Genomic DNA, 13,923 nt, shown 5'->3' with positions numbered 1-13,923 from the left:
TGCCTGGAGAATCCCAGGGACGGGGGAGCCTGGTGGGCTGCCGTCTATGGGGTCGCACAGAGTCGGACATGACTGAAGCCACTTAGCAGCAGTAGCAGGTATTTATTACTAAAGGTACTGTAAAGATATTCTTACTATATAAGCAGATACAACCTAAAATATTGCTCCATGCTTTGACTGTAAATACATGGCAGTATTTCTGTACTCAAAATTGTTTTTTCCTCCTAATACTTTTCAAAAGTATCCTTATAATATGTATGACCAACTGAGGACAATGATGGGTTAAAATCGGTTCCTATTATATATAAACGTTGTTAATGAAAACAGAATGACATAAATGTAATTTTCTCTGTTCTTATTACATATAAACTTTGTTAATGAAAACAGAAAGACATAAATGTAATTTTCTCTTTCTAGTTTAAAATATTACAGTACAAAAATCAGTTAACATAGCAACCCTGAGACTGCTGTCCTTAGAAGGGCCAGCTTACAAGGCTGGCCATTTGCTGGCATCTGGGAACTTGAATTTGGAGTATCAGTATACTCTAACTGATAAGTATACCTAAACTATTTGTACAGACACACATTTTATACTGAACACCTACTTTCCTTCTAGGAATCTGGAATTTCTGTACACACCCGATAAATGTCTATGTGACTCGATAAAAAACTCTGAACTTCTAGGCTCAGGTGAGCCTGTCTTGGAGAACTCAGCTGAGAGAGGACTCTTGGAAGCTCGTGCCTGGTTTCCTTCAGACTTTGTGCCTTTTCCTCTTGCTAATACGCTTGTATCCCTTTTACTATAATAAATCATAGCCATGAATGTGACTATATGCAGAATCCTGTGAGTCCTTATAGCAAATCCCCAAACTGGCAGTGGTCTTAGGAACTCTCACCATGATAACACTTCTGCCCACTGTAGGAAAAGTGGATAAATGATCCACTTGAAGACTCATCAGCAATCTCTAACCTCATCCTTTGCCCCTTATATGTGGTCAGCCACAAGGTCCTGCAGACTCTCTTTTTTTATAATATTACTTTCTTTCCATTTCCACCAGACCAATCTCCTTGATTTCTTTCCAGTTACCACTCTCCTGATCACCTCAAGCTCAGATTATGACAACAGTCTCTCTCATTATGCTCTGACTCCCCAACAAAATACTACAGATGAAGTGGCTAAAACAGCAGAAATTTATTTCTCACAGTTCTGGAGGCCAGGAAGTTCAAGATCAAGTTGCTGACCAATTTATTTCCTGTTGAGAGTTCTCTTCCTGGTCTGCAGACAGTTACCTTCTTGGAGTGCCTTCACACAGCAGACAGGAGAGCACTCTGCTATCTCTTCCTCTTCTTATAAGAGGACTAGCTGTATCATATTAGGGCCTCACCCTTATATCCTCACTTAACCTTTTACCACTTTCTCACAGGTTTATTTCTAAATATAGTCACACCGGGTGTTAATAGTTTGAACACATGGATTTGGGGTGTATGTGTGTTAAACTTTGAGAACATAACAGTCCCGTATCTGGTCTCTCTGACTTCTGTAATAAATTCTGCATTCTGCAGCCAGATTAAGCTTTCTGGGAGGACTGTAGTCACCAAGCAGGGATCTCCAACACCAATGGTATACAAAACAAGTACTTTAACCTGGTGACTTTAACCAGTCAGTATCTGACATCTGAATGGGATTTACTTTGGAAGTTAATAGAGTGGTTTGAAAGAGTATTTAGTTCTGATTTGGATATGTTCAAGCTCTTTTAAAAATATTAATTGCCTAGTGTTAAATTCTAATAAGTATCTACTTTTCTACGGTATTGTCCAATTTGCAAAATTTCTAATATATGAAGAAAGTATCATCTTCATAAACAAATTACTCCCTAATAAGTATACTTGAGTGTTTGAAAGCAAGCAGAATATTTTACCTTCCCTCCCTATTAAAGAAGGTAAACATTGTCTTAATATCAATTTTGTATCCCCAAGCCCCTCAATTTTGTATCTTCATATCGTTGTCTTACTCTTAACTTTTTAAACTGAACTAGAAAGGAATGTTAATTCTTTAAAATAACTAATATACCATCAGTGCAATAATCACATTCAAACAGAAAGGAGCTTCAGCCAAAAAAAACCAACTAAGTGCTAAGTATAACTGAATTTAAAGACAAAAAAACTACATTAAAAAGGGATACATTTTTTAAATCCTAGTGAATCCTTCTCAAAGAAATTCATGGAAAGTGGCTAAAATGTGCTTCTATTGAAACATAATCAATATCAATACATCAAGAGTTTTTTCTAAATTTCTGCAAACCACTACGCTAATAGTTACTTCAGTGGAATTATAGACGCTCAATACACAGTGTCAGCCCTCTTAACTCCTGACTAGAAAAATAAAATAAAAAGGCAAAACCCAACTTTCAGTTAACTTGGCTAGCACACAATGTCAGTGAAGTCATTGGTTTAATCTATGACAACTGGTATGCTTTGTTCCCTGAACACTACATTCTAGAATTCCCTTGAATGCAAGGGAGGGTCAGGCATTATAACACGGACATAAAACTAAAAATTTGCCTTTACTTCTGGAAAATTAATCAACACCTTTGCATATAAAAGGTAGCAGCATTACCATTTACTTTGGCAATATAACTAAGTTTACACAGATTGTGCATATGTCAATTTACTTTTTTTAACTGAGTCTTGAGGGGATTCAAAAAAAAAGTACCAAACTTAATCTGTGAAATTCAGAATCAATTCCTAGTTGATGAAAGAGAGGTAAAAGAAAAAAAAAAAGTATATCAATCCACTCTGTGAGAGAGGGTGATGCTGAGCCAGGACATTTTGGTAGGTACCTGCCAAATGCAGTAGTCATTTTGTGCAACCAGTAAGACCATGAAGGTGGGTAATGGTCATAGAGAGAACTTGATCATGCAACCACTGTCAAGAAATAATCAAACACACAAGGCATATTTGGGCAAAAGTTCTCAGTACCACTGAGAACTCTGCTCTTATAGCTGTAAAATAATCAGAGCTTATTTTTTCTTCTCAAGGCAGCTTAGTTCTATAGTACCTGGCCCTCCTGGGCTTCAGGAGGGTAAGTAAGGTCTGTTTGGCAGTGACAATCCCCAGTGAAGACAGCTGAGCCACTTCCCAGGATGCTGTCAGAAATTGGAACTGAGTAAAATTTGTTTCCTTTCAGTATTGGTCTAGTGAACAATTGTGATGTACCCATTCTGTTCCAGTCCAAAGGGTTTAGAAAACAGTGTATGTTTGGTTCCAACTCACACTGAAATAATCAGTGTCTTAAAACTGATTAGTTTGGAGCTTCAGTGGGACAGAGCATTTATGACGAGGAGTTCTTTCTGCAAAGCCTCTAAGATCTAGCCTCTCCCCAGGGCAGACACTTTCAGCAATATTTAATACAGTGATTCTCAATCTTTTGAGTGCAGAGAGAAATACTTAGTTAAAAATTCAGGTTCCAAAACAGCATATGAAAAGATGCTCAACATTGCTAATTATTAGAAAAATGCAAATCAAAACTAAAATGAGGTTATCAGCTCACAGCAGTCATCATCAAAAAGTCTATAAACAATAAAAGCTGGAGAGCTGCAGAGAAAAGGGAACGTTTCTACACCTGTGGTGGGAAGGTAAACTGGCACGATCACTATGGAGAATAGTATGGAGGTTCCTTAAAAAACGAAAAACAGAGCTACTGTATGATCTAGTAATCCTACTCCTGGGCATATACTAGGAATATATATAAATGATGAAATGTTACTCAGCCGTAAAAAAGAACGAAATATTGCCATCTGCAACAACATAGATGAACCTAGAGATTATCACATTAAGTGAAGTCAGTCAGGCAGAGAAAGATAAATATCTTAGAAAACTACAACCAGAGCTAACATATGACCTAGCAATCACCCTCCTGGGCATATACTGGAGAAACCCAAATTTGAAAAAATACACTCACCCCAAGTTCACTGCAGCACTATTTACAATAGCCAAGACATGAAAGCAACCTAAATGTCCATTAACGAAGGAATGGATGAAGACAACATGGTACATATACACGATGGAATATTACTCGGCCATGAAAAGAATGAAATAATGCCATTGCAGCAACACAGGTGGACCCAGAGATGGTCATACTGTATGAAGTCAGACAGAGAAAGACAAATATCATGTGATATTGCCTATACATGGGATCTAAAAAAAAATGGCACACATGAACTTACTTACAAAACAACCAGAGTCACACACACACACACACACACACACACACACACACACATATATATAGAAAACAAACATGGTTACCAGCAGTGGGGGGCTGGGGGAGGAAGAAGGAAGTGTAAATTGGGAGAACAGGATTGACATATGCACACTGCTATATATAAAGCAGCAGATTAAAAGGATCTACTGTATAGCACAAGGAACTCTACTCAATATTCTTTAATAACTTATATAGGAAAAGAACCTGAAAAAGAATGAATATATGTATATGTGTAAACGAATCACTATGCTGTACACCTGAAATTAACACAACATTGTAAATCAACTATATTCAATTAAAAAAAAAATCAGGTTCCAGAGACCTACATACCAAATACTCTGATGCAGTGGATCTAAGGTGGTTTCACGTTATGCTCAGTTCTAGTAAGCACTATCAGAAAATCTGATGGAAACTGTTCATAGCCTACACTTCTGCAAAATGCTAGATCAGTGATTAATTCACATCAGAAAAGACCTCATTCATTAGAAAGTAGTAAAGATATATTTGCTAGAAAGATATAGGCAACACAACTTTCTGATATTTGGTAACCAAAATAATACCCCTTATCACCAATGTATTCACATAAAATTATTTATACAAGCACATATTTGAGCCTACTATTGAGGACAATAAATCAAAGCAGCACTTATCTGACAATCAGCAATTTATGAGAGGCTCTTACACAGTTACAACTGTCATTTTTCTAATATCAGTTAAAAAGACATGAGCATAAACACACACAAGCATGTGTTTGGTACAGTTACCTCAAATACGTATGCCCTGTTCTTAGCTTTTGTATAAAGCACTTTGCTAGTAGCACCTAGAAATTCTGGGAAAACAATCACACATTCTTAGAAATGTTCAAGAAAAGCTCCAAAATGATCATCAGTATAATCTACTCAAAAGCAAAAATACTCTCATTTTTGTATAGTGCTCACTTAGAAATCCAAGATAGATTGCCTACATATACCTGTTGAACACCTATCACATGTAGGGTGCTACTCTGGGTGACAGGAATACAGTGATGAATGTGACAAAGTCCCTGTCCCCCTGGGATGGAAGGTTCTAGAAAAAGGAAACTGGAATGCTTTTTACATACATATGTCAATGTCCAGTCCTTCTCCTCTGGGTTTTTAATTTTTTTTTAGATTCTTTAATGTCCAATGTCCAATGGTAGCCTAAAAAACTAACCACTATTTGAAATTCACTGTGTAATATTTATACCAAATATATGTCAATTCCATCATATGGATCCTGTTTAGTTTTACCTCATCAATAATACCTGTTTAAACTCAAAATAGTAAGTGTATACTCTGCTATAACACTAGAAGATTATAAAACTAATGTAGAATGTGAATCCATCGTTGAATAACTATCAGGATGAATTCTCATAAAAAACTAAAGCACATTTTAAATGGATACAATTTTGTCAATTATATCTCAATAAAATTATATATCAATAAAGCTGGAGGTAAAGGGCAAATGGTTGTTAAGGGGGGAGCCCAACTTGTTCTAACTCTGTGTGATTGCAAATACAACTTTTTGTGCATTGAACTGCTTTTTTACAAAAGCTAGAGGTGAAAAGATGGTAAAACTGGGATATCAGAGCATAAGGATAATGACTATTTGCATTTTAATATTTTAAAGTAATTTTTTATGTTTAAAATCAAATTGCAAATTTAATTTTTAATTAAAAATTACAATATAATTTTTATAAATATGGCTGACAGAAAGATGAAATAAACTACTAATAGTAGCTCTGATGTACCCCCCACACACACACACATAAAAAGCAGAATTATTTAATATAAAATCAGTCTACTTATTTTTTTGGTGTATAAACTCTCTTACAGAATGTCATCATTAAGTCATTAGATAAACTGGAGCACGATGGTATCTCTCACACACAAAATAAGAATACTAAAATTTCTATTCATTTATCCTTATTCATATGTATCTTTATGTAACCTTTAGATTTAGAAACACAGAGTGAGTGAAAATGGAAAGTCGCTCCATTGTGCCCAACCCTTTGAGATCCCCTGGACTATACAGTCCATGGAATTCTCCAGGCCAGAATACTGGAGTGGGCAGCCGTTCCCTTCTCCAGGGGATATTCCCAACCCAAAGATCGAACCCTGGTCTCCCACACTGGGGACAGATTCTTTACCAGCTGAGACACCAGGGAAGCCCCAAAACACAGAAAAAACTTTTAAAATACATGCATTGTAGAGAAATATCAGAAAGGAAGACAAAAGCTGACCTTAAATGACAATCAAAATATTTCAGACACAAAAACATTAAAATAACCTCTTTATTATATACATATCCCACATTTATAACTGTGAAATAGCCAGAAAACAAAACACATGACCAAAAAAGTCTCTTCTAACTCTTAAGATTCCATGATTTTACAGTATATATAAAATGCTAACATTTTCTTATCGAGGAAAATTTGCCAACTTTAGTCATGATTCTCCTCAATTCTCTGACTTTGAAAATCTCCTCTACAGCAACCCTCCATTAGGTTCCCAAGGAGAGATGACAAACAAAAGGAAGGAATAGCAGCTTCAGGTTAACTGCTAAATAAAGGGGGAAACAGAGAGGCAGCATCTATTGGAGTTGGAAGGAAACGGTTTTGGAGTCAGACAAAACTGGATTTAAATTCTGTAGATTCTGCTACCTAATAGATATGAGATGATGTAGGCATTTAAATTTCAAGGCTTGATATACCTGCCTGTGAAACAGACTTACTAAATAGTTGAATAAAATAATATACATAAAGACATTTTCATAATGCTTGTTACAGAGTAGCTGTGTTATAAGTATTATTTCTCATCCTCAATATATTTTTTATTGAAGTGTTGATTTACAAAGTTACTTACAAGGTTATGCTCCCTGCTATAATTTTATTTTCTGTGTTTAAAAAGATGAGAACCATGGCTAAGTGAAATATCCAAACAACTTGCAATTTTAGTTTCAGCATCCCATGCCCATGTCACACTTTCAACTAGGCTTGAACAAAGAAAAATTAAGGTAGCTATTAAAAGGTCAGATTAATCTTTGAGAAATTGTGGACCAGCAGAAAGATGATGACTAGAGGAAAGACAAAGTTTAAGCTGTCAATATGAATATACAGATTTCAGATATACTAAGTTCTATGCTTCATCTAGTAAAATTCTAGGCAGCTGCTACTGCTACTAAGTCGCTTCAGTCGTGTCCGACTCTGTGCGACCCCATAGACAGCAGCCCACCAGGCTCCCCCGTCCCTGGGATTCTCCAGGCAAGAACACTGGAGTGGGTTGCCATTTCCTTCTCCAACGCATGAAAGTGAAAGAAAGTGAAGTCGCTCAGTCGTGTTCGACTCTTAGTGACCCCATGGACTGTGGCCCACCAGGGTCCCCTGTCCATGGAATTTTCCAGGCAAGAGTACTGGAGTGGGGTGCCATTGACTTCTATGGCTTATAAAATTTAAGAAACAAAGATGTTTCACTGTGTTCACCCCTGGAAAAAAAAATAGCAACAACTTAACTGTGTTTATCTTTGTGTACATGCACGTGCATTTAACTGGTTTCGATTAGGAAAACCTGAGACAGAACATATTTAATTTCTGTAGGGCTGACAACAATGATGACAGCTGCTGTTGCTAACATTTACTGGACACTCTCATATGCCAGGCATTATTACAGGTGATTTATATTCATTATTGCATGTACTCCCATGAAGCAGGTTATTAACCAAGGTTCAGAGAGGTTAGGTAACATGCCCAGTACTACACAGATAACGAGACAAAATGAAAAACTAAAACCCAGATTGGTTTGACTCTGGAATGACTGAATGACTATGCTTCGCTCTCATTAGCAAACATCTCATGAAATGACAATAAGAAGGAAAAAATGTGAATTATATCTTAACACTAGATAAAATGGGAACTAGATATTGGGCAGAGTTAAGAGACAGATACACATCTATGCTCAAAAAGTGTTAATTGAATAAAGCATTTAGAAGGAAGCTTTATAGTTAAGTTCTGTTCTTGGTATTCTGTTTACATCATGACTGTTGACTTGAAGGACAACAGAAAACGTAAGCTTTTCAATCTATAACGAGATTCAAAAATATCACATAAAACTAGAAGGAAAAACTAGTAAGATTAAATTTTACAGGGATGACTTTAAAGCCCTGCAATTTAAAGCCCTGCAATTAAGCTCAATAAATTAACTTTCCAAGTTCCGAATATGAAAAATCTGGTTGACAAACAGTTTAAAATGACAGACCTTAAAAAGTTCACTATAAACTTAGGATGACTCTGTTGTTGAAACAGCTAAGTATATCTGGGATATATCTGGTATATATATATTTTCTTAAACTGGAATTACCAATTCATTTGAAACTATAGTTGGTGAAACAAGGCATTACTGCTACGAATAAACCAATCCCTGTGCTATGCTGTGCTTAGTTGCTCAGTCATGTCTGATTCTTTGCAATCCTGCAAATGTAGCCCGCCAGGCTCCTCTGTCCAGAGGGATTCTCCAAGCAAGAATGCTGGAGTTGGTAGCCACTCCCTTCTCCAGGATCTTCCCAACCCAGGGATCAAACCCAGGTCTCCTGCATCGCAGGCAGATTTTTTACCATCTGAGCCACCTGGGAAGCTCCCAAATACTGCAGTGGGTAGCCTATCCCTTCTCCAGGGGAACTTTTCAACCCAGGAATCAAACTGGGGTCTCCTGCATTGCAGGTGGATTCTTTACCAGCTGAGCTACTTTGTTTTATTTTCTTCATGGCGTTTATTATAATCCAAAATTACCTTACAAAGTCTTAACTTGGAATACTTTTTGTTTACCTCTATTTGCACAGAAGCCCTATGAGAGAAGAGAGTTAGTCATTCCTAATCACCACCATATTCCAAATATTTCAAACCGACCTGCACCTAAGAGGTACTCAATAAATATCTATTGAATGAACAAATGAGCAAAGTGCAGGGAAATAAAGACATTTAATCTGGGAAGAGGAGGAAGATATAAGTGCAGTTATCACATATCAAAAGACCTATATCAAAAAAGAAGATCTATTTCTGTTTTCTGCAGAAAGATGAAAGTAAAAGTTTAGTCACCAGTCGTGTACGACTCTTTATGACCCCATGGACTGTAGCCTACCAGGCTCCACCGTCCATGGGATTTTCCAGACAAGCGTACTGGAGTGGGTTGCCATTTCCTTCTCCAGAGGATCTTGCCGACCCAGGGACTGAACCCGGGTCTCATAAGATTTGGGCTCATAATTAAGAAACATCTTCTAAGTCATACAGCTGTCTAACAATGGAAAGGGCAATCTTACTGGCTACAAAACAATTCCTAGGGGTAGGAGGTTGTGTCCATAAGTTATCAGTTAACTTAAATCTATGATTTAGAGTACATTAAGAATATAATAAGATGATACACGAAGACTGAAAGAAAAGTGATCTAAGTCATTACTCAGAGATGGTATCTTGAAAGACAGTATAGAAAAAAATCAGTACAAACTGGATTCTGAATGAAATGGAGAGTGAGGGAAAAGAAAAAGTTATGATAGACTTTTGTCCAATGAGCATTTACTAAATTCAGAGTTGTGAGCTGGAGGTCTAGGAAGACACTAGGAAGGTACCAATGAAATTAATAAGAAAACAAAACACAACAAAAGGAGATGGTAGTATAAGGAACCAGTTGGCAACAATGAATTCCTTTTGTAATTGTTTGGGTTTAAAATTTTATGAGAAATCCAGAATAAAAAGGGAAAATATGTGTGACAAGATAAAGGTAGAAGGCCAGATTTGGAGAGCATCATTTGAAAATATTTGTCAAAGAATTGTACTTCAAGCCCTGAGAATGGATGAGCTTTCTGCAGAAATATTCAAAGAGAGCAATAAATTAAAGAAAGGGAGAACATCAAAATTATAGCTCTGGAAGGGCCATTTTTAAAGGCCAACTAACTGTTCATTTGTCCTTGGGAGAAGGCAATGGCACCCCACTCCAGTACTCTTGCCTGGAAAATCCCATGGATGGAGGAGCCTGGTAGGCTGCAGTCCATGGGGTCGTGAAGAGTCGGACACGACTGAGAGACTTCACTTTCACTTTTCACGCATTGGAGAAGGAAATGACAACCCACTCCAGTGTTCTTGCCTGGAGAATCCCAGGGACGGGGGAGCCTGGTGGGCTGCCGTCTATGGGGTCGCACAGAGTCGGACACGACTGAAGTGACTTAGCAGAAGTTCACTTAAAAATCCCAAAGGTCATTCCATCTTTGTAAAAACCTGCACCAAAATGCATTCTTAAAAATCCCCCTGCAAAATATATTCCAAACAGTAAAGATATTTGTATTAAAATCTTTCTACATTTTAAATGTAGTTATGGAATACAAATGGTAAATTTTCTTTTAGCAAATGCTATCAAATAATTAATAATTTAAATTTCTATTTAAAATAGCAAGTATTAAATTATACTTTGATTTGCTAAACAGATAAGCAGAAGGACTTAAAACACTTTTTTCCTGAATTTGTAGTTCAACACATAAGTTTAGAAAATAACATCTTATCTTCTAACAAGTCCAAAATATCTATCTGTATTATATCAAATTAAGCACTTCTCAAATGGTGAAAAAAGGTTTCTGCATTTCAATACATGCTCCAATGTTCTAAAATAGTATCTTTCTGGATCAAATTGAGACATTATAATTAATGAAATTTAATTATAAAGATCTAGTTGTTTTTTTCCAAAATGTGATTTTTGTTGTTGTTGTTATTGTTAATTCTTTTCTCAATCTTACTTAATCATAAACAAGGTTAACATAATGATTAAAATTACAGGAAAACTAGGTTTTAAAAACTGTAGAGCATCTTTGTAATTTAGCCCCAATTGGAAGACTGGAAACTACAATATTAGTAAGTATATTGCAATTAGTAATCAGGAAGAGAAAGGAGAGGCAAATTCTTATCAAAATACTACATCACTAAACTGTTGTTTAGAAGAAATGAAAATAAGTAGTAAGGAAAGGTGTATTTCAAATAAAAGGTCTACTGCTATAAAAAATTTTTTAAAAAAAGGTCTAACCTAATCGAAGAGGCCTATATTCAGTTACTTCTATGAGCATAAAAAGAACTGAATGCCTCCCTTGGTGTATACTGTAGGAAACTGTACTCTATCGCTATCCTAAAACATTTATACTATATGTATATATGTATGTGTATGACATTTATATAAGTAAATATCAACATAACATAATGTGTAAAAAAAAGTTAATATAGCTAGCCTAAGACTACTTACCCTTTGAACAGCCTCCTTTTAAGGTTGTCCTTTGGCTAGCTTCTAGGAACATGGCAGATAAACAGTTCCCTACAATCATATAAAACTTCCCCTAAATGATAAAGAACTCATTATGCCTAGACTGTGTGTACAAATAATATGGTTTAAGTTAAATATGTTTTTCTGTGGGAGTCTGGAACTTTGGTAGGTGCAAGGAAAGAATGCCTACATGACCAGTCCTGGGTAACATCCCTGAGAGTTGAGTCTTTAATTAGTTTCATTAATAGACAACATTTTGCACATGTTGTCACAACTCACTGGAGGAATTAAGTGCATACTATGTGACTCCACTGGGAGAGGACTCTTATAACCTTCTGTCTGAGTTCCTTTGCTCATTTTGCTTTATATCCTTTTGCTAATAAACCTTAACCATGAGTACAATTTACTAAATCTTATGAGTTCTTCCAACAGAACACCAAGCCTGAGGATGATCTCAGGATCAATGATAAAGACAGTTTGAGACTCTTTGATTACTAAACATTGATTTACACATTAAAGATGCTTATCACATATGCAGATGGCAAAAGCTTAATGAATGTATTGGAAGATACAGTGAAGTATCAAAAAGGCTTGAACAACTGAGCTGATTCTAACAAAATGAAATTAAGTGAGATAAGATGGTCTAGGACTATGTTTTTAAGAAACAACACAACATATGTATACCTATGGCTAATCCATATTCATGTTGGCAGAAACCAACAAAATTCTGTAAAGCAATTGTGTGTTTTACTTGCTCAGGTGTGTCCAACTCTTTGCAACCCCATGGGATGTAGCCCACCAGGCTACTCTGTCCATGAGATACCTTCAACTAAAAAATAAATAAAATTTTTAAAAAGAGGGAGGGGAAAAAAATAACACAAGCTACTATACATGTAGGAAGAAGGAACTTATAATTAAGTAGGTATGAAAAAGACTTCAGGGTTTATTGAAAATAAATCCATATATTAATATAATATATAATTAAATTAATATATATTATATAATTAATATAAACCCATATATTAAATGGTAAGATATAACTATCAAAGATTCCTAATTTACTTCTGTGCTAAATAAAAAGCATACTGTATACAAACCAAGAGTAAATAACAGCACAACTCTCCTCTGTTACTGGTCATATCACATATAGAAAATTATATTTATCCATTTAAAGAAGAATATATTACAGCACATTCATGGCAAAGCTGGTGACGAGCTCTAAAACCATATTTTACAAGGAACAGCTCAAAACTAAAAGACGACTGGAGACAGGCACAATGGTTCTACTAACATATATACAAAGTTCTTGGGTAAAATAGAAATTTTAATTTTTTCCATATAATCACAAGGAAAAGAAATCAGGAAGACATTCATTCAAGTTGCATACAAATAAAAAAATTATCTAAAATTCAAAGCTACCCCAAAGACCATTTACCCTCCTTTAAAACACATGTTTGAAGCCTAAATGTCCACTTAATGTGGGTTTTGGAAGGAAGAATTCAATTAGGCAGATAGCTATATTAAATAAAACTTAAATAATCTTTCATTTCTTCTAAATACTCTTTTCCATAGCTGCTTCATGTATACTCTACTAGAAAGGCAGAGGGAAAGGACTTTGAAGTACTCTTCAGTCCCACTGCACCCTTAACTGAGTTGAGGAGAAAAGTGATAAGACTTCAAAATACAGTTAAGCCAAATTATTCAATTCAACTCAACAAATAAATGACGTACTAGAGAGCCCTTTACGTTCAGCTCAACAAAGAACTGAGGAGCCACCATGTACAAAGCGCTCTGAGGAACCAGGGCAGTGTAAAAGAATGGGGAGAAAAGCTGGACTTAAAAGCATTCCCTGGCTCCTTAGACATTTATACCAGGTGTCACAGCTCCAGACTGGTAAAGCCTCTCACTTGCTTACCACAGCTCCAGTCACCACTGTGGGAATATGGTTCTGAAGGTTAGAAAAATCCCAAGTATCAAAACCAGGCCTGGGGTTCTCAACCATTAACAGCTTATGTCTTAAGGTCCACCCTCAAAGACACAGGCCTCCAAGGTGTCTGCTTGAGAAAAGATCCTCCCCCACAGCTATAACAGAGGCAGAAGAATACAAGAGGGAAAATGTTCTAAGTCTTTCTCAAACTCTAATATAGGTGGCTGTGTGACACACACAACATGCTTTCCACCAAAAAAAAAAAAAAGAAAGAAAGAAAGAAAGGAAGGAAAGAATTTGAGTACCATAGTTTAAATGAGGCTCAGCAGACCCATCCCAGTTTTAAGGGTTTTAGTGTTGTTTTTCAGTGTATGGAAGATAAATACCACAAAAAACACATTAAACAAAGCAACCTCTTTCAGGGG

This window comes from Bos taurus, chromosome 16, assembly GCF_002263795.3.
Source record: "Bos taurus isolate L1 Dominette 01449 registration number 42190680 breed Hereford chromosome 16, ARS-UCD2.0, whole genome shotgun sequence".
Classification (NCBI taxonomy): Eukaryota; Metazoa; Chordata; class Mammalia; order Artiodactyla; family Bovidae; genus Bos; species Bos taurus.
The sequence above is the reverse complement of the archived record's forward strand: the minus strand, read 5'-3'. Positions refer to the sequence as shown.